The following is a 27,970-nucleotide window of genomic DNA, read 5'->3' as shown; positions in this document are numbered from 1 at the left end:
CAATCAATTCAGGGCTTTTTTCATAAGTATCTTACCAATAATAATTTTATTATTTTCAAAATTCAATGACCTATCACCAATCTTAAGAGTACCATCTTAATGCTTCTTCCAATCCACTATCATATAATTTTTCAAATGGTTTTTCCTCTTTTTCAGATAATTCTTGTATGTCATAGCTATCTTTTTCTTCTTTTTTAGGTTGCAATAATTTTTTATGTTTGGTTTTTCTCTGCTGACTAAGTGTTGTTTTATCAACCAAGTTTCCAAGTGGTTTAATCACAGGCTTGAAAGTCTCTTTAACAAATTTTTCAGTTGCTAATTTGTCAGACTTTAAGAAATTATATTTATGTTTTATTGCTTCGCGAGCTTTTTCCACTTTTCATAGAATACGAATCTGTTGACCTAACTCAATTATGTTGTCAATCTGCAATCTTGTTTCCTACTGTCGGTTTTATGTTGAATGACTTACATTTATAATGAACTTATCAGAATCTTTTCTGAATCTGCCAACATTTATTTTTCGATTCTTCTTAATTACAAGAAAGCTGTAATCTTCTTTCCAACACAAAGAACAAATTTCTTTAAAACATTGGTATGACATATCAGTATTCACATGATCATTATAGATATGTTTTAAATTCATATCATCTTGGCGGAAAATTATTAAAAAATTTACATTATCTCTCACTAAGTGTTTGGGTACTTGAGCATATGATTGACATAAGTAAAAGCAATCAACATTTCTATGTCTTCCCATACAATAAAAAGCTTTCACATTATCTTGTTTCTCACAAGCAATGTCATCAAAAATCATAATAGAATTTGGACGTGCTTCGTCTGGTGATACAACGAGAGCATACTCGCTAAATGGTAAGTAGTCAACACCTTTGATGGGTTCAAGAAGTTGCTCAAGAAATTTGTATTTTGGTTGATTAAGCGACTTAGAATATATGTAAATATTTTCAAACTTTACACCATTAGGATAGGTTAAAAGAGCTAAAAGCGCATTCGTCTTACCACAATTAGATTTACCACAGCATACTGCACCAATGCTGTCTGGTAATAGATTTCCATGTCTTTTACTTTTCTTTTCTCTTTTATCTGTCAACGCATCAAAATTTATCAAGGAAGCTAGAGAGACTGTTCCTTTACATCCATTTCACTCTAAACTCCGAATCACAACTGATAATCGATGCTATAAAAGAGTGTATTTATAAATTTTTACGCATTAACTACTAAACACTCGACCATGATCGCCCATGATAGAAAAAATAAAAGGAAGACTTGTAGAGGTTTAGTAAATAACTTGATAAATAACCTACCCTTTGACGCCTTATTGACCAGGTTATTTGACCAGGTTATCAAAATTGCGGACCTGGTACAAAACTGTATAAGCGATTAGCTCGAGGAGACCCTGGCATAAATCCTCTGGACGCTGCATGTAAAGATCACGACATTGCTTACTCTAAAAATAAGGATATTCAAGCACGAAACATTGCAGACAAAGTATTGGCTGAAAAAGCTTGACAACGTGTTCATAGTTCTGACGCTAACTTAAGTGAAAGAGCTGCAGTATCTACTGTTACAAACATCATGAATACAAAATCAATGTTTGGAATGGGACTTAGCATGAAGCGTTCTAAGAAAGAAACACTTCATCCAAAAAAAGTTCTAAAAAAGGAAGACTTTAACAATGAAAAAACTTATTAGCATGACAAATAAATGTATAACTCCTAGCAATGATACGAAAATTGTTATTAAGAGTGCTTTAAACGCAACACGAAAAACCATAAAAAATGTTGGTGGAAAGAAAAATATTAATTTCCCAAGAATACTTCCAATCTTTAAAGTTGGAGGTTTCCTACCAGCACTCGCTCCTAGTTTCGCAGGACTTAGCGCACTTGGATATTTGGCAGGTGGTGCAGCAGGAATAGCACAAGTTGTAAACCGAACGAACGCTGCTAAAAAAACAATTAAAATAACAGTCGAGGCACAATAAACGTGTTCAAGCTTTAGCTCTTGGTAAAGGTTTATATTTGAGATCATATCAAAAAAGTTTTGGTTTAACCTTCAGTACAAATAGTAAAGTCAAGAAGCCTAAAATTAAAGTTATTAAGAAAAAAAAATTATAAAGACATTAAAAAAAAACTTTGATTTAAAACTGCCACGTCATCCTTTAACAGATTACGATATAAAAAAGTATGTTTATGAATTATGAATTCCAAAATTTCGTGGTGTTTATTATGTTATGAGAAACCCACGCGTCAACGAGTGTGCAATTGTACACCTTGATGATAATTCTGGACCAGGTACACAGTGGGTGGCATACCGAAAAAATGGTAAAAATGTCTTCTACTTTGATAGTTTTAGTGATTTACGACCACCTCTAGACCTCTTGAAATATTTCAAAGTTTATCAAATCAAGTACAATTATAACAAATATCAAAATTATAATACTTACACCTGTGGCCATTTATGTATAAAATTTTTATGTAATTTGTTAGAACATCAGTTATGAAATTGAGGACAATATCAATATTTGAAAGAACACTTAAAGTCAACAGGTATACAAATGGAAATAAAGCCTAACAACAATACTTTACACAGTGAAATAATTTGCAATGAACTTGTCGATTTTCGATCAACAAACTCTATAGAACGTTTGTTAGGTTTCACTAAACGATTGTTGCCAGCCAATATAAATAATGTTTCCGACATGCCTGTAACCATTCTCAAACTAAATGCTCTACGCATTAAATGTAACATAACATCTGGAGCATATATTAATCAAAATAGAGGTCATATCATTCATGAGTTCTTTCCAACTGTACCACCAGGATATGAGGTCATTGAAGTTCCTAAACAGATCATATATTTAACTTTATCTGTCAGTGTTATTGATCATTTATAGCTACGGCTAATTGGTTAAGGCGGTAATTTATTCAACTTTCGTAGAGAAATAATCACAATTCATTTACATATAAAGAGAGTATAATGGGAATAGTTTTTAATGCTAAACTAGGCAGTGGCTATATAAAAATATCATCATTCGCTTAAAAAATCAGTTATTGACGGATAGTCAAAGGTCTAACGTTTGAAAAATTAACGTGCTTATTTGTATGTTGTTGTCATCTTGAAGATGGAAGAAATACTTAGTGTGCAAGCACCTATAGTCTTTGCTGAACCCATAGCTCACCATGATTTTCATGCATATCAACTTTGCAATTTACAAACATTTAATAATAGCAATGAAATTCGTATATTAGTACAACATCAAGATTTATATCTCTTACCATCGAAAAGTTCTCTATACATTGTTGGAAATATAAGAACACGAGATGGTAATGCTGTTACTGGGACAAAGTGCATAAATAATGCTATTTGAAGATATTCGCTATGAAATTAATGCCATTGAGATAGACAAATGTAAAAATGTTGGATTGAGGAGTACTATGAAAGATTTGGTTAATTAAAGTCAACAGGTATACAAATTGAAATAAAGCCTAATAACAATGCTTTATGCAGTGAAATAATTTGCAATGAACTTGTCGATTTTCGATCAACTAACTCTATAGGACATTTGTTAGGTTTCACTAAACGATTGTTGTCAGCCAATATAAATTGTGTGTGAAGGTAATTGACTGGACACTTAACGGACTACTTAGGTGATTTTGTTTCTTTATTTAACTGTGACAAACAATTGAAAATGAGTCGCAAGCTCTTATCGTTACTGTCAGAGAGCGGACACAAAACAAAAGCTCTATCTAGCCTGGAAGTCCCCGGGAAGGGGCGCTCTTGACTTGAGCTGCAGCCCCTGTAGACCCCAGTAGGCACTAACCGCCAACTTTCTTACCGTCGGTAAACGGGGGGGGGGGGGGGAGAGGAAACGGAACGTGGATCTTCGTCCAAACATAAATAATGTCTCCGACGTGTCTGTAACCATTCTTAAAGTAAACGCTCTACGCATTGAATGTAATATATTAATCAAAATAGAGGTTATATCATTTATAAATTCTTTTCAGCTGTATCACCAGGCTATAAGATCATTGAAGTTCCTAAACAAATTATATATTTACCTCTAAGTGTCAGAGTTATTGATCATTTACAGCTATGACTGATTGACCAAGACGGTAATTTAATAAACTTTTGTGGTGAAGTAATCACGATTCGATTACATAGTTTATAATAAAAAGTAGGTAGTGGCTATATAACAACACCGTCATGCGCTCAAAAAGTCAGTTATCGACGGATAGTCAAAGGTCTAACACGTCGAAGCATTCAGTTTCTGAAAAGTCATAAATAATGCTATATGCCACCTATTTGAAGATATCCACTATAAAATTAATGCCATTGAAATAGACAGATGTAAAAATATTGAATTGACGAGTACTATGAAAGATTTCATTTCATTGAATCAAAATAAAAGTGCATTCCTCGAAAATGGCGGATGGCTTGATATTGAAGAAACTAAGACAATAATTGACAACAATGGTTATTTTGATGTGTTGATACCAATTCCCATTATTTTAGGATTCGCTGAAGACTATCACAAAATTGTTGTGAATGTAAAGCATGAACTTATTCTTATCCGATCAAGAGATAATTTAAACGCAGTCATACAAAACTTGGTGAGAATTGATGATAATGAGTAGTATTAACCTTTTAAAATAGAACTCATACGAATCAAACGGCTGATCCTTACGTATTTACGTCAGATAAGTGTAAAATACAGTTATTCAATTTCACTCAAAAAGATGTTCCTATTTTTATGAGTTTTTGATCGTGCTAACTTTATGAGTATTCAGCATTACTACAAACGTCGAAACATCTTTCGACAGTAAAAACATCCAATCAATTAGAAAAACCAAGATATATTATATTAGGTTGTCAAACAAAACGCAAGTCTGATCAAACTAAAAATCCCAGCAGATTTGATCATTCCAGTGTAACCAATGTTAAACTTTTTCTCAATACTCAGCAATATCCTTATGGAAATTTAAATCTTGATATAAGTAATAATTAATATTCTATGTTATATGACATGTATGCTAATTTTCAAGTGAACTATTAAAACAGAGACTGTATGTACAATCCACTTTTGGATCGAAAACAATTTATTACGCATGCACCTCTAATAGTAATAGATTATTCTAAGCAAAATGAATCATTGAAACAAGATGATGTAGATGTACGTCTAGAGTTTGAAACAAAAAATGATGGGGCAACAACTGCATATTGTTTAACTTTACACGATCGTATAATTAAGTATAATCTAATAAGCGGTCACGTTACAAAACTTGTATATGTATTATAATATAATAGCTATGTATACTCTTTTTATCAAATAAATGTTGTTTAAAATTTCAAACGTGTTTAAAATTTGGAGATTTTATTGATTTTCCAATAAACCTTATCCCACGGGGCATGCGCACGAGTACTCCGGTAAATCTGGAACTTTCCAAGAGATATATTGACTAGGCATGCCAATACGCCGTCCATATCGTTAATCATATTTTTTTTTTCTATCTGACTCATCGATCATCGGGGGCATGGGGCCGGGGGCATCCATCCACGTCGATACAAGAGGAGTCGGTAACTACCGGTGGGGCCTGCATATCGGCACACATACACACACAACGGTCGGCTACAGTGCCACTCAAACAAGTCCATCATCGATAAAGAATCTGCCGATAAAACATCCCATAGGTCGGTAACGACTGCTGGTAAGGAAGGTATAAAAACTCGCATGGTAAAAGTGGCTTAGAACCCTTATAGCCCATACTACTTGTTACATAATTTAATGCATCTTTAATGTTTTTGTTCTTTGGAAGTTAAATTGTTTTTTTGATATTAAGTTGCAATCTTCAATACAACTTAAAAATCTTTTGTAGATAATTTTTTCGAACATTTCTGCTATGTTAGAGATGAGCGATACTGAGCTATAATTATTAGGTAAAAATTTTTCTTTGGTTTTGTGTATAGGTATTATTTCTGCTTCTTTTAATACATCTGGTCAAATTTCTTTTTGAATACTTAAATTTATTATGTGTACTATGGGAGATGTTATATATTCAGTTAATGTTTTCATTACTTTTATATTTAAGCCATCGACTCCCCCTTTTTATTTTTCGTTTTGGCAATGATCTCCTGTAGGTTTCAAAAATATGCTTTCAAAATTCCTTTCCATCATTTTTATGTTATGGTTTAGTGGTGCGTTTATGTTGCTACTAAGTTCTATTCCAATATTGTAAAGAAATTCATTCATTTTGTCTGCTATTGTTGTTGGTTCGGTAATTTTGGTGTTATTATCAATAACGTAATTAATGTAATTAGTTTTCTTTGTGTTTTTTCCTAATTTATTATTAATTATAATCATAGGCTTCTAGGATTATGAGTTGTGGCTTGGATAAGATTTTTATCATAAGTTTCTTTTGCTTTGTAAATAACTATGTCAAGTATTTTGACATATTTTTTGTGATTTTCTTTTTTTATTGTATTAATTTTGTTGGTTTTCTAGATTTTATGGATTTTTTTTTTAGTTTTACTTGATAGTAGTATTGCTTTAGTTTAGTATCCATGCTTTTCTAGGTTCCATGTTATTGTTGTTATTACTTCTGTTGTTAACCATTTTAGCTTTTTGTATGCATTGTTTTACGTTGTTTGTAAGAATCAAGGCAGCTTGGTTTGGATTTGCTTGTATTTTTATTTCACTCCAATTTATAGTTCTGGCTATGTTGCTTAATTTCTGGAAATTTATTTGAATGATATTTGTATTTTGTCGAATTTTCTTTTTTATACCTTTCAATGACATTATCAGTGGATAATGGTCATTAATAGCGTGCTCAATAGATATGTATTATAATTTATCTTATCAATCTTGTTGAAGAAATTATTAATGCATGAACCTTTGTTGTTATCATCAGTGGATGGTCATGAAAACCCGGGCAATAGCCATTTTCTAGAAGTAGTTCTAGAAATATTTGATCCATTATTTCTTGGCTAAGTATATCACAGTGAAAATCACCAACTATTATATATTTTTCTTATTTTTATTGAGTTTTAAAAGCTTTTTAATATTAATTAAGAATTCGATTTTATGCATGTCGTGAGATCTGTAAATAGCAGAAAAATTTAATTCTTATTATTTAGTAATGTTATTTTCGAGCTAATTATTTTCAAGTTATTGATTTGTATGTTTTATGTGTTTTTTTATGTCATTGTTAATATCAGAGGTCGTGGTCGAGAGCCGTAGGCGAGCAGGCACAAAGTGGCCACGACGACTGCTAGCCGGCCGTAACACTCTATACAGTAAAATGGAGAAAAAGCAGATTTGTTGAAGAAAATATACCTATTTTTTCATGCTTCTACATATCGATTTCCTAATATGGTATATAGTTTAAAAAGTCTATATTCTCTTCTATTATCCGAAAAAAGATTTACTTTGATAGCTTTTGATTTGAGAAAGTTATTTGAGTTTGAAGTTTTGAGTAATGTGCTTTTTCCCCATTTTCAGATTCTTCTAACGCTTTGTTTTATTTTTATACGTCTCTACGTCTTTTACGTCTGCTACGTAGTTCCAATTTTGGAATTCCTGTGAGTCGCGTTACTAAGTCAGTTATATATCCCTTATAAGTCGGTACCATATCTGCTTCACGCAAGGGGTTACTAGATGGCAATCGGGCTAATCGACCGAAAACAACTTCGAATGGGGTATGTTTAGTGCTTTCTTGAACGCAGGTGTTATAATTTAACATGGCTAAGTCGAGCCATTCGTCCCAATTATTGTCTATTTCTGTATATTGTTTTAAGTACTCAGCAAGAACATGATGAGATCTCTCTAAAGTGTATGGAGAGATTCTTTAATCTCTACAATATTTTCGCTAATCTTAACAAAATTACTTGATTCATCGTTCATTTATTCATTCATTCATGTTTCCATTTTCACTTTCGCTCATATTTTTATCTAATTCAGGTTGTATTTGAAAACTATCTATTATTCTCACTGTGCTCAACAAGGCTAACGCAAAGGCTCTAATAAAGCCACTACCTGCTGTTTTAATACCGAATGGAACACGTGCGAATTGATACATCCGACCATTGAAAACAAATGCAGTCAAAGGACGAGAATTTTCTTCAAGCAACATCTGCCAGTATCCCATTGTCATATCAATTTTCGAAAACATTTTACAATTATGAAATTTTTGCATAATATCAGCTATTAACGGAGGCGACTCATGATCGTCTTCTATGTTTTTAATTAATTTACGCGCATCTAAGCAAATTCGTACCGTTCCATCGTCCTTTCGTACTATGCGAATCGGGTTACAATATGGACTGACCGCTGATTCTATTATCTTTGCCTCCAGCATTTGGTTTAAGCATAACTCCACTTCACCTCGCAACGCGTACGGAACTGGGTATGATTGTTTTATTTTCGGATTTATCGATGTTAATTTGAGCTTATGTACGTAGTTTGTGACACATCCCGGTTTATCTGAAAATAATGTCTTAAATTGCTTTAACATATTCATAAAAATATTTTTCTCTCTTTTATCGACATTAAGGAAATTTTCCGCAACCGAATCGAGGTGCTCGGAGAGAGTTGTTGATCTTATTTTCTCAACTGTACATGCATTTAGTATTAAATTATCGATTACTTCTAAATAATCTTCAATGTCAAACATTTCATTACCCTCTAATATTTCTTTTTGTATTTCTTCTATAGTCTATGCTACACATTTGAAAGTAATTCTCTTTAATTTTTTCTGGAGGGTTTGGTGGTTCAATCTCGATCACATTAATTTGTTTCTTATCAATTCTTTCATTTTGTTTAACTATATATATGCATATTTGTTCGTTGTTTTTACTCAATATCAACCTCTCCGAACTACCCGGTTCAAATAATATCGATGATTGTGATACTATTTTATTTTTTATCTGAATTCTAGTATGCCAGTAATCTTTTATTACTCCTATTTTAAGATGAAAGTCGTTTCCCAGAATCATTTTGCTAGCTAAAAATGGTACTGTTAAAAATGTATATTCGTAAATTTCGTTACCTATTTTTAATTGTAAATAAATTTACTTTTTTATAGGGGTTGCTTTTTTACCTATGGCTATTGATACTATTACATTTGTTACTGGTAATTCAGTTAAATGATGCGATTTTTTTAAACTATTATAAAATTCTTCCGATATAGCACTAACCTGTCAACTACCAGTGTCAACCAACGATCATATTGTTTCATCATAGACCGTACAAAGTAAATGAGGTGAATATGGTATTCTTTGTGATATAGTTTGCTCATCCAATTGGTCCTTATTATATATTCCTTTATTTATTTCTTTAACTACATCATCGTTAAATTGACGCATCGACGGACCGCAACTCAACGCGCCTATGTTCTGTTTAAAGAATCCGATTGACTAATACCCTGATTTTGATTATTTGTATTGAATGGAGTTTGAATATTAGTATATGTGGAGGTGGTAACCTTGTATCTATTATAGGGATCTGCGAATGTTGTGTATTGTTTGGCTGTTTATTACCTTAAGTATTTTTGTGATTATTGTTTGTATTATGATTGCTTTGGTTATTATAGAATTTTCCTCTCCCCCTGGGTCTATTAAAATTTCTGCGACGATAATTTGAAACATAACTTTTGTTTTGAACTTTAAATTAATTGATATTTACGTTTTCCTGACTGTTATATTTTTGACTATAATTTTGATTATTTTGTGAATAACTATTCCTTGAATTATATGCTTCGAAATCATTATTTTTGATTTTTTCATTGTAAAGGTTGTCTAAACTAATTATTGCTTTCAACAAATCATTTGAATTATTATAGTCTATATGAGCTAAACTTTTTCTAGCAGAAATTTGAAACTGCTTTACTATAATCAAATTTTTTTCATAAACTGTAATAATAGGTATCAAATATCTAGCTTGTTTGAGTTGCTGATAGTAATAAGTTTGTATGCTTCTATCCTCTTTATTGTTAAATCTACCACTCGACCACCTGACACGATAATTAATTTGAATGTTAGTATTATAAAATTCATTTTGAAATCAATCTTTGAATTGTTGAAATATCAGTGAATTATCTTGTAAGCTGTATCAATGTCGAGCCTTCCCATGTAAAGATATATTCAAAATTTTCATCCTATTTTCATTATTTATATTTTTTGTTATGCAAAACCTTTCAAAATTATCGAGATATTCTAAAGGGTTTGACGTATTCTCGTCATGAAATTCCGGCATTTTTACATCAATGTGCATACTAGTAACATTACCTATAATCGCGCAAATTTCGGCAGTGTAGTCGTGCTAACGAGCGGCTTCTTGCTGGTTCAATGGCGCTTGCTGTACAGCATTGGCGACGTCAGTTTGTGGTTCTGGAAGCACGAGTTGAGCAGCCCGTAGTCTCTGAATTTAAGTTTCTTGATTCGCAAGTTGCTGCCTCAACTCATATACTTCATCTTAATTATTTCTCGCCACTTGCAGCTCTTCCAATTGCCGTTGTTGTCGTTCCAAGTCTTCACGCTTTTGCTCGTTGATGTGACGAAGTCGCTCGACTTCGCCGCTGTGATGTTGACCCTGCTGCATCGTCTCGTTATTTCGTTCAATTACCATTTCAATTGTATTAGTATTTGTGTTATGTATTTTTCGCCTAACCAAGAAATTCAAGTTGCATTGCTTTTGTTTAGTTACGCGACCTAATCTCGTTACGTACACAATGCTTTTGTCACTCATCAATTCGTAAAGTTTCACTAATTAACAAACGTTAAATTTTTTCGTTGGAGCGCCATTTATAATTTTCTTTCTTCGTTCGTGATTAACAAAGTAATATAAACCTTTGAAATAAAATAATATGTGAAAAATCCCAGATAAGAAACTCAAGAATTCCGAGAAAGTGAAGGAAAGTGTGGTAGAAATTATATTAAATATGAGTTCGACGATTCTCCATCTTTCTCTTTTCAATGTATACATTTATTATAAAAATTCATAGTAAATTTTCAGAGTACTCTCGAATATCTTCCTATAATCATATTCAATAAACGAATAAATGTCGCTCTCACATTATAAATATATATACATACGGACTCGCTTGAACTCGACGCGCTGTAGAATATTTCGCATTAAATAATCTTGATTATCATTGTCAATCGAATATTGCCACGACGTCTTATATATGACCAGATGCGCTTACAGGAACGTGGCGTCGTTCTTCTAACAGCCGCTCTACTCATCCGATACCGCACGCTACCGCGAGAGACCACAAGCGAAATCGTAACGTGGTGCGAGAAAGTAAGACCTTGATGGGCAATGTTACATGTTCTATGAGCAGGTCCTCGATATTTTCTCGTAAAGTGACAATGATCGCGAACTTTTGTATTCTTTTTGTCGGTGTCGAAGAGCTTCTAACATATGTGGCATTCTGTAGCACGAAGAAAGCTAAATGTCTCATGAAAAGTTGAATTTCTTATAGGCTGTGGATTTTTGTATAAATTGTGCAGGTACATAGCTAAGTCCTAGAGATAATGTACGAACCACTTGGCTGGACTAATATCATAGATCGTTTTCTGCCTGTAGCTTCGGTAATGTGAATTAGAGTTATCGTAGCTATACATCACGAAAAAATTATCACTAAACGGTTTGTGCTGCTCATAGACGCGTTTATCATTAGACACTGGCTTCAAGATACTCTTGAAATCGGCATACACAATGTACGGTACAGAACACTCATTTTTCAAATTAACAAATTGTAAAAATTTGTCTTTCTCATCAGAAAAGACAATTTTACACATATTCACATTTTTACGATCAATATCGTGTATTTTCAATTTTTCTTCAGTTCGGAAATAGTGCAGACAACGATCACAAATATATGACTTACATCTCTTAGATAACAATTATCGATGCATCAGTCGAGACAAGTCCTTTATCCATACATAGTGTACTTTACAAGGCACGTTGTATATGATTTTCATTCTCTTCAGCATTTACATCAAAGTAATAATTCTCCATTAGAAGAAGGTTCACGTGCTTTTTCTTCTTCACAGCGGTCACATGCTGAGGTAAAACTTCGTAGATGCCATTTTTCAAATTGAAACATAATTTTCTTTTTCAAATTTAACAACTTACCTCGGATCCACGGGAAATATAAGATTCCTAAAATTATACTTATATTGATGCATAGTATATGCGCTGATACGATTTGGATTCATTGCAATCGGATGTAATGCTGAAAAGATAGCCCATATGAAATACTCATCATCATCATAGTTTTGCACATTTAGATAGGTCCTCCTTTTTCTGGCAACTTAATGTAAGAACCAACCCTCATAGGATTATATTTACTGATATTGACAGTTAAATTTAGTATAACGCGAAGAGACCACCCTGAATCATGCTCTTGGAATTCTTCCATACTGGTGCTGATAGGCTCAAGTACATTCTTAATATACGTAGTTATGTATATCAGCATCATCTTAGTATTGAAATGTTTTACATCGAGTGTTTTCTAGTCATTCTTCGTAACTGCATACTCAGCATCCAATACAACATTAACTTTTATAGAATTATGTCGCTTCAAAGCTTTATCAATTTGAGCTTGAAACAGTCGTTTGGCATGTCTCAAAAACGTAGCCTAATCTAAATGTTTCAGATTGATAATTAACCAGTCTTGATTCTATCTTTGAAAGCACTGTTAATGTCACTCCATCGAGCTGTTACATCTTTGGCTACATTTATCGTTGTACGTGGAGCATTAGATGCTTCCACACCAGTACCAACCACATTCGGAGGTTCATATACCGATGATGATGATGGTAATGATGATGATGATTGCGAGACCCTAACTTCTTCACGCGATATTACAGCATTAAAGTTCGTAGTAATGGGTTGCGCTACAAGTATTTAAAAAATTATCAATGGTTAATTTTCGTTTTCTGCAGAAGATTTCCTACAAAAATTAGTCATGGTTGATTGGAAAAAAAATTGTTTTTTTTCGTTTTCATGACAAACAAGGTTTCTGATTGATTGCTGATTTACCGCCGGCATTAGCGTTATCCTAAGCATACGATGTGGAAGTTGCACGGTCGGATTTACGCTTCTTTTGTGCTTACGCACGTGTGTTAGATTCTTTGGAAAAAATGAGACTCCGTGGTTTGTCATTTTCACAGTATTTAACGACTCCAAACTCATTTTCTAAAGTGTGTAATGTGTATGTGTTCAGTATCGAGTGTTTCCGCCTCTACTCCTAATTACAGCTTGCAACCTTTGTCGCATATTCGAAATGCAATTTCGGATCATCCGTAAAGGGATCTGACACCAAATTATTATCAGTTCTCTAATTCTGCTAAATTATCCAGATGGTGATAATTTTGACGCAATCCGCGGCCCAATATGTCCCAGACGTGTTTTATGGGATTTAGATCAGGACTCATTGCAGGATGCCTCAAAAATCTGATGTTGTTCCTCTGAAAGAATTGATGGATGATGTTCGCTGTGAGGCCTAGCATTATCTTGCATAAAAATAAATTCTCTCCTGTTTCGTGCTAACGGTAATACGTGAGGTTGCAAGATTCGATCGATGAAACGCCTAGCATTGAGAGTGTCTCAAAGAATTACTAATGGAGTACGAGAATCCCGTGAAATTGCAACCCAAGCCATCACCGATCTTTCACGGTAAGCAGCTATGGGACGAATAAAACGCTGTCGATAACATTGACCTGTAAGACGCCAAGCTCAATGTCTTCGGTCGTTACCATGCAGGCAAAACTGATACTCGTCAAAAATAAAAGGCTGTTACAATTTCTCATTGACAAGTTCACACGGTTGTCGGCGTACTGCAGACGAGCTCTGCGATGTGCAATGGTCAACATCGGTCCACGGGCAGCAGTTCGAGCACGGAGTCCAGATTCGCAAAGACGATTTCTTACCGTTGATCGAGAAATGTTTCGACACTGTCGTTGTTGTTATTGTTGTTGTTGTTGTTGTCCCTGTTGTTGAAGATTCGAGAAGTTTCGACCGATGACGTTTGCTGCAGCAAAAGGGTCTTGGATAGCCTGTCGAATGATTGCTCGATCATCTCGACGACTCATTGCTCGACGTCGTCCTTGTCTAGCACGTCGTTGGTATCTATTTGTCCGGAATCGGTTGTACGCACGAAACACAACCGAAGCACTTACACCGAGTTCTTCACCAACCTGTCGATATCTGTACACCTCCTGAACAAAGGTCACTAGCCGAGCGACTTCTGGGGCAGATAAATGTCGCCTGAGAAGCATTATGGGATAAATTGAAATTTAAAAGCTGCTGTCAATAATTTCTTTAAAAATAATGAAAAAACTGTTACCAGAAGTCGAAAAGTTTTGAAAAAAACTGTTTTGTGTCACGTAATGACTCTGTAGAAAACGTAAAAAATTTATCGCTCAGAATTTCGAGCAATGACTACCATGGACACCTTCGGGATATCGACTTTAATTCTATTCAATAAAATATTTTTTAGGAAAAAAAGGGTTTGAATGTGTCCATAGCTGCAACGAGGTAAGTCAGAAATGGCCTCTTAGTTTTTTTAATTTTTAAAATTTAATTTTCCAAAAAATAAATTAGCGGGGAGTTACAGGGATGGCCTTTAGGGTAAGCCGTTTTCCACATTTTTTGTTGATTTATTCGATATTTTTTTGAGAAAATTTTCGAAATTTTTGAAAAAATTATTTTGGATTTTTTTTTTCGTTAATCAATTTTCAGAAAACTCAAAATCGAGTAAAAAGTAAAAAAAAAATGAAATTATTAATTTTTAAAAAGATTAAGTCAAGTTTAAGGAACAAAAATCTTGTTCCCTTAATAATTTCAAAATTTCAATCAATCGGTCCAGAAAAACCGCTGAACCGAGCGATCTAAAAATTTAGGGGGGTCTTTGGGGTACGTTAGACTGTAAAATCTTTTTCTAATGGCTGGTAATACATCCCAAACCGCTGCAATGGCTAGCGAAGGGAAGGCGCGTGCGAAGAAGGAGGGAGATCCGCAACGCGGACAGGGCGTGGAGAACCATGCCAGGAGGCCTACCGAACAAGCATTGATATCGGCTACGCAAGCTTCCACTTCTGATAAGAAGATGGAAGAGCGTCTGGAGGGCATCGAGTGGATGTTGCGCAAGTTGGCCAATGAGAAGCAAGGCAGCCCTCCAGAACAGCGTAAGAGCCGATGGCGTGGGGGAAGGTAAAATTCTCCTTCTCCCAGGTCTCTTGGCGAGCGTCGAGAAGGACAGAGATGGAAGATCGACTTCACCAAACCTCTCCAGTATTCCACTTGTGGCAAATTGGAATTTAGTCGTAAATTCTGCCCAGATTGCAACAAGGGAAACGGCAAGGAGAGCGAAGAGAAGAGGTCATCTTCGCGCCTCCAGTAGATTCGACCTCTCGCTGCGGGTTGCCGATGAGAAACAGCAAATTGTCGGCGACCCCGGGATCCAAACAGGTCCTAGAAGGACATTAAGAGAGCCCAGGGCCTAACGGTACGTTGGAACTGAAGGCGATCGAATCCGATGCCAGCCCTCGGCAGAATAGAGGGGTGGTCATTCTGGAAGGACCAGATGGCCACATACAGGTTGTGGAGGATGGGGAAGACTTCAGGGAAAGCCTCTCCACACAAAAAGCTCCTCTGCCGAAGAAATCCACAAGTACAAGCAAGCCCACCGTCATCGAAGCAGCGGAAGGGAAAAAGCCGCTGAAAAGCACGACGAAGGGAGGCAAAGATGCGACTCCTGGATATGATCCTGAGGATGAGACCAGGTGGTGGTTGCGGGTAGACATAGGTAACTTTAAAATTAGAGCACTCTATGATACCGGCGCCTCATCCACGGTCATGGGTCAATTAGGGCTGAGATTGGCATCGGAGATGAGTCTCGGATTGAATGTGACCAGAGCGGGCGATGCAAGGCTCGCTGATGGGCGCCCATGCCCTATAATTGGTCACGTGACGTTCCCCTTTAAAATAGGAGGAATCACGAAGGAAATCAAAGTCGCCATTACGCCACTGCTCGCGGATGACTACTACGTAGGCGCAAACTTTATAAGAGAGTTCCGCGCAGTTTTGGATCCCGACGAGGATGAATTATGGCTTAAGGACGCCCAGGTGAAAGTACCAATGGAAGTAGCTGGAATTGATGGTACGGCATTTCTCGCACCGGTAGGACTGTGGGAGGCCACGGAGACACAGCTGGGGGAAATAGAAGACCTCGTTAATGGATTGATTCCTGACGGAGATCAGGTTTTAGGCTGTACCGTAGGGGTTGAGCACGAAATAGATGTTGGAAATGCTCGACCCATCAAACAGAAATACTACCCAATCTCTGATAGAGTGCGAGAGGAAATGCACGCGCTGGTCATAGATATGCTGGAAAAAGATGTAATCGAACCAGCGACCAGCGGATGGTCAAGTCCAGGTTTGATGGTAAAGAAGGCTGATGGAAATTATAGGTTTTGCGTGAATTACCAAAAGATAAACGCAATAAGCAAACCTGATGCCTATCCTTTGCCATATCTGAACGACATCCTAAGACGGATAAGATTGTAAAGTTCATATCCACGCTAGACTTGAGTAGCGCGTACCATCAAATTCCCCTAAAGGAAGAATCGCGTCCGATATCAGCGTTTATAGTACCTGGATTAGGGCACTTTCAATTCAAGAAAAGGCCCTTCGGACTGTCATACGCAGGAGCGACATTCCAGAGGTTGATGGACAAGGTGATAAGCCCCGATATGGATCCATTCGCCTTTGCTTACCTTGACGACGTAATTGTGGTTTCGTCGTCCTTTGAGGAGCATAAGCGGCACCTACAATTGGTATTAAAGAGAATTCTAGGTGCGGGCCTAACCATCAACAAAGCCAAAAGTCACTTCTGCAAGACGGAAGTCAGGTACTTGGGAGTTCTTGTAAACCAGGGCGGAGCAAGACCAGATCCAGAGAAAATACGACCGATATTGGAATATCCAATACCCCGGACTGTTAAACAGGTGAAGCGATTCATGAGAATGACCTCGTGGTATAGACATTTTATACCCGACTTTGCCATGATCGCTGAACCTATAAAACGCCTGACAAAGAAGAATGTACGTTTCTCTTGGGAGGAGGAGGAAGAGCGAGCTTTCACGAGGTTGCAGGAGACGATGACTTCCGCCCCAATACTGCAATCGCCCGATCCTAACGGTCAGTTTATACTGCAAACTGATGCCAGTGACAGTGGGATCGGGGCAGTCCTCACGCAGGATGTCGATGGAGAAGAGTGTGTGATAGAATACGCCAGCCGATCACTCAACAGCGCTGAGAGAAATTATACGGTCTCCGAAAAAGAGTGCTTGGCAGTGGTATGGGCTATTGGAAAGTTCCGGCCGTACATTGAAGGGCATCACTTCAGGGTCATCACTGATCATAGTTGCCTGAAATGGCTCCACAATATGAGAAATCCCACGGGAAGACTAGCGCGATGGGAGCTAGCATTGCAAGGCAATGTCTTCGATATTGAATATCGAAACGGGGATCTCAATGTGGTGCCAGACGCATTGTCTAGGGCCTATGAAGAGGAGGGGATTGAAGTGAGTGCCATAAATAGTCGGCCGGAGATCACTGACGCCTGGTATTTGCAATAGTACCAGGAAGTATGCCGAGACCCACACTCTCACCCTACTTGGAAGGTAGTGGGAGGGAGGCTGTATCATTATCAGCCTGATGAGGACTGTGAAGGGTCCATCGACAACGACGAAGCGTGGAAGCTTGCGGTGCCTAGGGAGAAAAGGCACCAGGTGCTCCAGGAGGTCCATGAAGCTCCTACAGCAGGACATCAAGGACGAGAGCGTACGTTCTCCAGGGTTAGGTGCTTGCTACTGGCATAAGATATATGATCAGGTCAGGGAGTACATAAAGAGTTGCCCGGTATGTCAGCAATGCAAGGTGGAACAAAGAGCACCTTGCGGGCTGATGGGTCGTAGACAAGTATCACGACCCTGGCAGGTGGTGGCCGGTGATATCACTGGTCCATTTCCCAAAAGCTCTCGATGTTTTGAGTACATCTTAGTCTTTGTAGACTTGTTTACTCACTGAGTAGAGTGTGTTGCAATACGCAAAGCCAATGGAAAGACAATCGCAAGGGAATTACACGAGAGGATTGTCACTAGGTTTGGCGCGCCAGAGGTATTTGTAACGCATCAATTTGAATTACTCAAATTTTGTGTAAGTAAGTAAGTGGGGAGTCGTTCCATGTACGCGCTCTATTATATAAGCCCCTCTCTAACGCTGCTCGCTCTCCTTTGCTCGGTTGCCACTCAGCGAGAAACACCACAGAAGGCGGGACCTTCTGACTTACAACTATTTGACGACATTCCAACGGCTATCTTGTGCGACAGAATCCGTTCTGGGATCAAGATAATTTCACTGCTTGTGTTGCAAGATATACTAGTGCAGTTTAGTGATTACCTCCTATATTGGGAATTGTGACGAGGCAAGCCAAGTTTCGCTTTTCTTCTCAGTTTTGAGATTACTTGGCAGCTATAAATATTCAATATTCATCGACAGATGTGTGGCATAGAAGAACCGAGCATTGCGAGCGAAGAACCATGAGCATCTTAGTGTGAGCTAATCTTTTATTATGTATCCGAGTTGACGAACCGTAGTTTGAATGTTAAATATGGAAATGTTTTGATTTTAATCTATACATCTCAGGTCTCACCGGGAGAGTGTAAGCATGTTTCATTTATTGATTTTAACTAAATAAATAGTTTTATAAGTTCTGATTTAAATTCTAATAAACTTCATTTCTTGTTATTTGGTTCAATCTGATTGCCCGAGTCTTGCTCTACCGACTTAACTATTTTAAGTTAACTAATTTATCTTTTATATCATTTTCTCTTTTATATATATTTATATCAAATAAAATAATTTTACATTGGCACCCAACGGTTATGTAACTCACGTAATTTTAATAAAATGAATGGCTGACGATTTGAACTATGTGACAAGGTCTGGAAGAAAGACAACGAAAATATTTCCTAATTCTATTTTGTTTTCCAAACGAACGAGAAAGAACAAGTCAACAATGAATGTTGTACCCGATGACCCACGCTTGGAGCAGAGGCAGCGCGAGGAAGCGCAAAGGCATCGCGATGAAGTGGCACGTTTAGAGCGGCTTGTAAATGTTGAGTTCGAGAGAGCCAACGGCCTGGTCGAGCAGGTAGATCAGCTACAGCGAGAGCTGGACGCTGCTCGTGTTCTGCATGAAAATCAATCTGAAAACATTGTCGCTCCGCCACAGTCTATACCTCAAGATGCGCAACGATCGAACAACGAACGGGGTGATGTGCTTGCGGACGTTTTGGCGATTTTGGGAAATTCAGGTACAAATCATATTGATGTTAAAATCCCTGAGTTTTCTGACGAGGATACTCAAAATCCCCTTGAGTTTTTGGACGGACTCGAACGATATTTTCGTTTCAAACAAATTTTTGAAAATAGAAAAATAAATATTGTAGGTGTTATTCTTCACGGTAAAGCGCGCGATTGGTATGAACTACAACCTGACTTTTCGGATTACCCGTCGTTCAAGGTTGCTTTTATTAAAAAATTTTATACTATTCCTATTCAAGTAAAAATTAAAAGTAAATGGTTATCGAGAAAATTTAGCAAAGAGAGAGATGGAAATTTGCAGTCTTACTTTTTTGCACAAAGAAAACAAGCAAAGTTTTTAATGCCACCTATGTCAGATTTTGAGATGAATCATAATATAGTATTACAAATGCCCTATCAGGCTCGACAATCTTTAGCTTCAGTTGCTTGTGATGATTCGAATTCAATTGTTGCCACGTTGTCGACTCTTGACACTCTCTTCATGGAAAGGAAAAATCAATTTAATAACTATAAAAACAATCAAAATAATCAACAACAAGATTGGCAAAATTTTAAAGTACAAAGTATGTACGCTAATCAAAGTAGAAATCGTGGTCGTTATGGTAGAGGTCGTGGTCGCGTAAATAGAGATCGTAATCATTTTCAGGGTCCGTATGAGGATCATCATAAATGTAATTGTTTACAAAACTCTAATGGTCGGTTGCACGGCCAGAGTTTGAATTCGAATCAAGCTACAATGAATTTGCCTGATCTATCACATCCCCCGCCAAACTATCAAAATGGGAATAATAATAATAATAATCAGGTTTCAAACAATAATTTAAACTCAGTATAGACGTATTGAACTCTGACCCGCCAATGCGTCTATATCACGAATTAGAAAACGATTTATCATATGGAGTAGTTAATGATAAGGGTCAAATTGAGAACATAAACAAAAGAATACCTGCTTCACCACGCATTATGATTAATATTTTGAATAGCTCTGTTTGGAGTTTAGTGGATAGTGGGAGCCAAATTACTGCTATTTCAGAAAACTATTATAATAAATTAAAAATTGACTTTGAATTATTAGAACTTCCAGTTTCAAATGTAGTTGTCTCAACAGCAATAGGAAAAAAATCAACTAATATAAAAAAACAAATTTTGTTGCACATAAAAATCCATAATTTTCAAATTGCACATTATTTTCTAGTTGTGCCTTTTTTGTCTACTGATATTATTCTGGGAAATGATTTTAATTTAAGGGCTGGTTTGGTGATTGATTATTGGAAGACACAGCTTAGAATTAAACATGAAATTATACCATCTGAAATCATAAAATTTGAAAAATGTGATTTAGAAAGAATCATACTATCAAATAAAGATGAAGTGACGTGTATTCATATTGTTCGAATAGATAAAGAAAAATTTCAAATTAATAATGTAAATGAATCAAATTATCTGCTTGAAGATAAGAATGAAGCGCGAAATAAAAATAAAAATAATGAAATAAATGAAATTATAACGAGTGAAAAAATAAATACGTATAATATTAATATGTTTATGAATCAAGCAGAAGAAAGTTTATTATGTATAAATAGTGATTGCCATCAAAATGATAAAGATAAAATATTATGTAAAAACGATAGTATGACTCTTAATGAAAAATTAAAAAACATAGTTTTATTGAATAAGAATTTGAACGAAAATGAAAAGAGTGTTTTCCGACAATTATTGAATAAATATGAGAAACTTTTCTCAAACAAAACAGGTTGTGCAATAGGTTATGAACATAAATTAAAATTAGCTAAACCAAATCCGAAAATTAATAGACATTATTCAGTGCCTTTGGAATTTAGAAAACCTCTTGCACTTGTTATTAAGGAGATGTTGGATCAAAGTATTATAGAGCCTGCTATTAGTCAATATTGTAATCCAATTAGGATAGTTATGAAATCGGATAAAACTCTTAGAATATGCCTAGACGCACGACAGTTAAATGATTGTATAGAGGATGATCATGAATCTCCTCCAATTATAGCTGAAATGTTGCAACAATTTTTTGAATGTAAATTTTTCTCAAAAATAGATTTAACTAATAGTTATTGGCAGGTAATGTTACATAAGGACTCGAGACCGTTGACAGCTTTTAGATTTGAGGGAAAAATGTATCAATGGATAAGAGTGCCATTTGGTGTTAAAACCGCTGGAAGCGCTCTTATAAGAGCTTTTAACATAGCCATGTTAACTCCTCTTTCACAAGATTTTAAATTTTTAGTTGATTCAAATGAAAATTGTTGTGATGATCCTTTTGATATTTATACAAACTCGCAGACTTATATTGATGATACTGTTGTCGCAACAAGGAGTTTCAATAGACACATACAAATCCTTCAAATTATTTTCCAAAAATTGCTTCAAAGTAATTTTACGGTTAGAATTGATAAAACTGAATTGTTTCAAACTGAAATATTGTTTTTGGGGTTTCGTTTGTATACAAAAGGCATAGAGCCGAGTCTTGAAAGAGTAAGGGAGATAGTTGACTTTGAGCCGCCCGAAAACCAAAATCAATTACAATCTTTCTTTGGTATGTGTAACTACTATAGAAGATTTATAATAGCACATAATTCATATATTACACCTTTTCGCGATTTATTAAAAAAAGACTCATTATGGATTTGGACTGATAAGCATACGGAAAATTTTGAGAAGTTAAAAAAGAACTTTTTGAATGCAGTGTGTTTGAATCACATAAATCCTAATGCTAAGTTGAAGGTACAATGCGACGGAAGTTTGATGGGAATAGGCGGTATTTTGTATCAGTTAGATGAGAATGAAAGTCACTGTATTGTGTCCATAGCCAGTCGTTGTCTCACATCTGAGGAATCGCGATATACGACGACTGAGATCGAGTTGCTCGCAATTGTGTATTCGGTGACAAAATTTAGATGTTACCTGATTGGGACTAGATTTGATATAGTTACGGATCATAAAGGCTTAATTTTTATGTTATCCACTGTTTATCATAACTCTCGCTTAATCAGGTGGACTCTTTTGTTGCAACAATATATGTTTGACATTAAGTATTGCAAAGGTGTTGATAATGTCGCGGCAGATTTTATCAGTAGAAATCCAAATGGAAAATTTCGTACACAAATCAGTGATAGGTTGTTTATTAATCTGCTTAATCAATTTACACTGCCATATTTAGAAAATGAGATCTCTCCATTGTTAATATTGTCAATTAACAATCGTGATATCTCATTAAAATCAGTTTTAAAAAACTTGCAAAATGAGCAAAGTACTGATAGGGTTTGTAGAGATATAATAGATAGCTTGAACAAACAAACAAATCAGAAATTGAGTGAGAATTTCCATGTATATGAAAACATACTTTTTCACAGTGAAAATAAAATCAGCAATTTTCGCATAGTCATACCACTGGTTTTGAAACAAGGTTTAATTGAGCATACACATAGGAAGCTTGGTCACCCGGGAGTATTTAAGACGCTTACGTATATGAAGCGATTTTATTACTGGAGGTTTATGCATCGAGATATAAAAAGTTTCGTCTTGTCATGCGATCTCTGTCAGCGAGTTAAGTACCTGTCGGTCGCGATGGAGGGTCCATATAACCTTGTGACTTCTGAATTTCCTTCAGACTTGGTTACCGTGGATTTTTATGGACCCCTCCCTCGCGCCCGGGGGGGAATGGAGTACTTGTTCGTCGTACTTGATGCTTTCTCAAAGCTTGTGAGGCTCTACCCTATGAAAAGAGCAACAACTTTAGCTTCAGTCAATAAAATCATTAAAGAATATATACCGGAATGTGGCAAGCCCAAAAAGATTTTAAGTGATAATGGCACGCAGTTTACCTCAAACCGATGGATAAACCCATTGGAGGAAATAGGCGTGAAAGTACTATTTAGTAGTATTCGCCATCCTCAGTCTAACCCTACAGAGCGCGTCATGCGGGAAATTGGTCGCCTTTTTAGAACTTTTTGTGTGAAAAAGCATACAACATGGATAGACTCGGTTAAAACAATAGAAAATTTACTAAATATTACCACCCATTATAGTACAAACTTTGCTCCCATAGAATTACATTTCGGACAGCATGTTAAGGATGAGATATCTAAGATTGTAAAGTTTCCATCTCCTCAACCAATTGATAAGGCGTTAATGATTACATTAGCAAGAGATAATATTCTGAGAAACTTTCAAAGAAGAAAGAAAAATCAAAGAAATAAAATATCTAAAGTAGTCTTGAACGTAAACGATTTGGTGATGTTGAGAGTCAGGCACTTATCAAATGCGCTTGACAAAGTCACACAAAAATTTTTTCACCTATATGAGGGGCCGTATAGAATCTCGAGAGTTATTGGCGAGAATGCTTTCCTTTTGGTTGATCCAAATGATCCATCAATCGAGAAGGGTACCTTTAATCGCCTCAATCTTCGCAAGTACAAAAATGCTGTGAATCAGAGTTCTTTATGCGTTGCCTTTCCGATTTCCTCGCAAAGTCTTTGCTATACCTTGCTGGACTAACGAATTATATTTTAAGTGAAATGTTTGATTTGTTTTGTGCGTATGAGTATGAGTGAGTTTATCTTGTGAAATGAATGACTGAAATGTAGTATGCTATGAATGTGTATGATGTTAAGTGCATGTATAATGATGAATGTCTTAAAAACAGATAGATTGAAATGTATTATCATGATCGAGATATGAGGTATTTGTGAAAAGGAGAATTATATTCGAAAACCTATAAAGGGACAAAAGAAGAATGATATGATTAAATATGTATTGCTTTAAGCGATATCACGTGTACACCTATGTAATTACGAGAATATTTATTATATTATGTAAAATTAACTTGCGCTAATTACTCCGGAGTTATTTTTTAAGTCGACTTAGAATAGTATAAATAAGGGTTAACTATGTGGTGTGAAATTTGAGGTGTATTAAAGTAATTATAAGATTTAGCTCTAATGCATCCACTGAAATACGGAGCATTTTTGTTCCTGCGATTCGTTCTAAATCTACGGAGCATATGTAACGCATCAATTTGAATTACTCAAATTTTGTGTAAGTAAGTAAGTGGGGAGTCGTTCCATGTACGCGCTCTATTATATAAGCCCCTCTCTAACGCTGCTCGCTCTCCTTTGCTCGGTTGCCACTCAGCGAGAAACACCACAGAAGGCGGGACCTTCTGACTTACAACTATTTGACGACATTCCAACGGCTATCTTCTGCGACAGAATCCGTTCTGGGATCAAGATAATTTCACTGCTTGTGTTGCAAGATATACTAGTGCAGTTTAGTGATTACCTCCTATATTGGGAATTGTGACGAGGCAAGCCAAGTTTCGCTTTTCTTCTCAGTTTTGAGATTACTTGGCAGCTATAAATATTCAATATTCATCGACAGATGTGTGGCATAGAAGAACCGAGCATTGCGAGCGAAGAACCATGAGCATCTTAGTGTGAGCTAATCTTTTATTATGTATCCGAGTTGACGAACCGTAGTTTGAATGTTAAATATGGAAATGTTTTGATTTTAATCTATACATCTCAGGTCTCACCGGGAGAGTGTAAGCATGTTTCATTTATTGATTTTAACTAAATAAATAGTTTTATAAGTTCTGATTTAAATTCTAATAAACTTCATTTCTTGTTATTTGGTTCAATCTGATTGCCCGAGTCTTGCTCTACCGACTTAACTATTTTAAGTTAACTAATTTATCTTTTATATCATTTTCTCTTTTATATATATTTATATCAAATAAAATAATTTTACATATTCTTGTCGGATAATGGAACCGAATTCAAGAATCAGGAGATCGATTTATACCTCCAGATGAACGGCGTCCAGCGCGCCTTGACTCCCGTGTATCATCCCCAAGCGAATCCCACAGAGCGAGTAAACAGGATACTCAAAACCATGATCACGTCTTACGTAAGCCGTGATCATAAGAGCTGGGATGAACATTTGTCAGAGTTCAACTTCGCGTTGAACTCGGCAACTCATAGCGCCACGGGATATAGTCCTGAGATGCTCATGTTTGGGCGTCAGCCGATACCTCCTTTGACGTTCAGAAGAACCCAAGATCAGCAGGCCCTTGAATGTTCGGAGGATCAAGCTGTGGTGGATTGGGCTGAACATATGGAGAAGCTCCTTAATTTATGGGAGAGGGCCAACTTCAAGTCAAAGGAGGAAGCTGCGTGTCAGGCGGCTTATTATGACCGGAAGAGACGGCAACCCGAGTTTAAGTTCGGAGATTGGGTTTGGAAGAGGAAAAGGATTCTCTCTTCGGCTGCCCAAGGCATTTCAGCCAAATTGGCGTCGAAATATGCCAGTCCGTACGTGATTGAAGAGGTTTGTGGTTCCAACACGTACTCTTCCATGCCAAAGACCTTAAACCGTACTACGATCAGGGTGAGGATGAGGAAAGCGAGGAGGTCATCGAGCCCTGCGAGCCGCAAATTGAACAGCCGTCAGAGGCGAACGATTTCGCGAACGCGTGCAAAGATCCGGGGAGAGATTTATCGGATAGCGAGCGGATCGAATTAGCAGCCCCCACGGCCGTAGATAAGGATCCCACCGAGACGTCGGATATACTGGTATCTGCCCCAACCAAGAGAGGTCAGGGTCGACCTCGAAAGGTCCCAGAGACGGTCACCGGTCCAGTAAGAGGCAACAACTCTCCCATGAAGGAAACTAGAGGGAGCGGTAGGCCTCGAAAGACCGTCACCGTGTAAAGGACGGTTGGGCCGATAAACCCGAACGGTAATCGACGAGGGCCAGGACTTTCTCGCAAAGAATCGCGAGGGAACGTATAACTCGGTAGAATGCGGCGTATATTAGGGTTTTTCTTCGCGCACGGAGTTTTATCTTAAATTTTTTGTTTTGGATGTTTCAGATGGACCGGAGAATCATCGTCGAAGAGGAGACCTTCGAGATGGTCACGCAGATGCTATTAGATCTGCAACTGGGCCCTGATGCGACGCAGTTAATTGAAGATCTGCGGAACTTCGCCGGGGTCCAGTTGAAGGGGACCACCCGTAGGGAGCGCCACAATGCTTTGGTGGCAGACGTTCTTCGGGACTCATCGTGGATCGCCCCGAAGAAGGCTTCCCGGGACGCTTCGACACAAATGGAAGACCATGACAGTGTCGAGCGTCTCAAGTCCACAGTAGACCAGGGGGTGCAGACCCTCAAGTCCGGCGTACCCCAGACGTTGGACAGTGCGAGCCAGTGCCCAGGATCCAGGGAAACCTGTGGGGCATCGCACTGGGTCTGCAACCACCCCCGTATCCCGGAGCAGCCTACTCTCCTCTTCGACTTCAGACATGTACGTCTGGGGATTAATGAGGTGGAGAGTGCCTCGCAGTTCGCCCAAAATCTCCAGTCTCAGGTGCAGGAGCACCTGAGACGCTTCATGGACCGGCAGGGCGCAGAAGAACTGCTCGGGGAGTGGGCAGAGATGGCTCAGCACCAGAGGGCCTATGGAGAGGCCCTGCTGCGGGTGGACAAGGGATAGGAGTTCCCCGCAGCGCTCCCGGCGCCAGCTCAGGAGAAGAGAGCCCCGGGAGCTATTGGCGCTGGACCAATGCTCACGGTCCATGTGGACGGGCGTATGGCTCCAGATACCACAATCGTGGTCAGGTCGCAAGATGGTCATGCGACTGCCACGGTGGGAGGCGTTACAATCACCGCCTCCCAGGGAGTCAGCGCCCAGCAGTCCCCTCTGACTGCTGAGCTGCCTACACAAGATCGGGAGGCTGCTCAATCTCGATCACAGCTGAGGGGCTGCTACATCTGTGGGGAGTCTGGGGTGACCAACTCCCAGCGGTGCCCGAAGAACGCTACACACTGGCGGTACCCAAAACATCGAGTGCCAGGTGTAGCCAAACGATGATGTAGGCCCTAGAGGGCAAATAAATTAGCCAAAATAAAGGAGGGAGTTTGTTATTTGGTTCCTTTCCTTCTTTATTTTTTCAGGTTCCTGATGGCGGTGAATCGCGGGTATTCGTCCTGCCCGGGTAGTCAGGATTTGGAGGGGTCTGCAACGGTAGTCGATTTAATTAATCGATCCGTTCGCGATTCTGCTTCTCGCGCGTTAGTTCGAACAATTAAGAGAGAGAGGAGGCGCGCGATCTTTTAAATAAGCAGTTACGCCTCAGCTGTGTTCGTATCGATACCGTTGATTTTGTGTTGTACTTAGTTTTCGCCGATAATAAGTTTTTTGGGACTATTACATGCGTGTGTGCAACAACGGCATTGCAGCAGTAAGCAGCAGGACAATACAGCAGCAGATTGCAGCAAATCAGACGCAGTGCAAGGTAGCGGGGCTGATTAATCGAGGGGTACCGGCAGTTGATATTTTGCATCAACAATTACGGCTGATCACCGTAATTGCACCGCATGGTAGGTGCACCTTCCGTCATTATATACGATACAAAATACACTCAGTATTTTGTCTAATCGTGTTAGCGTTATTTTTTTGTATTCGCGTCGAGCGATAGTTTGCGGTAGATTTCGAATCTTCACTCAACGAACTTCGAATCTTTCTCAACG

At 37.5% G+C, this 27,970-nt stretch overlaps 1 protein-coding gene across 8 annotated transcripts in view; it reads left to right on the top strand.

Moving 5' to 3' along the window:
- LOC131668951 (guanine nucleotide-binding protein G(o) subunit alpha) overlaps nt 1–27,970 on the top strand; it is an 853,882-nt gene that overhangs the window by 674,719 nt on the left and 151,193 nt on the right. The gene's annotated exons all lie outside the window — the stretch shown is intronic.

This window comes from Phymastichus coffea, unplaced genomic scaffold (genome assembly GCF_024137745.1).
Source record: "Phymastichus coffea isolate CEN01 unplaced genomic scaffold, Cenicafe_Pcof_1.1 PCOF00007, whole genome shotgun sequence".
Taxonomy (NCBI): Eukaryota; Metazoa; Arthropoda; class Insecta; order Hymenoptera; family Eulophidae; genus Phymastichus; species Phymastichus coffea.
This window is presented reverse-complemented; position numbering and strand designations above follow the sequence as displayed.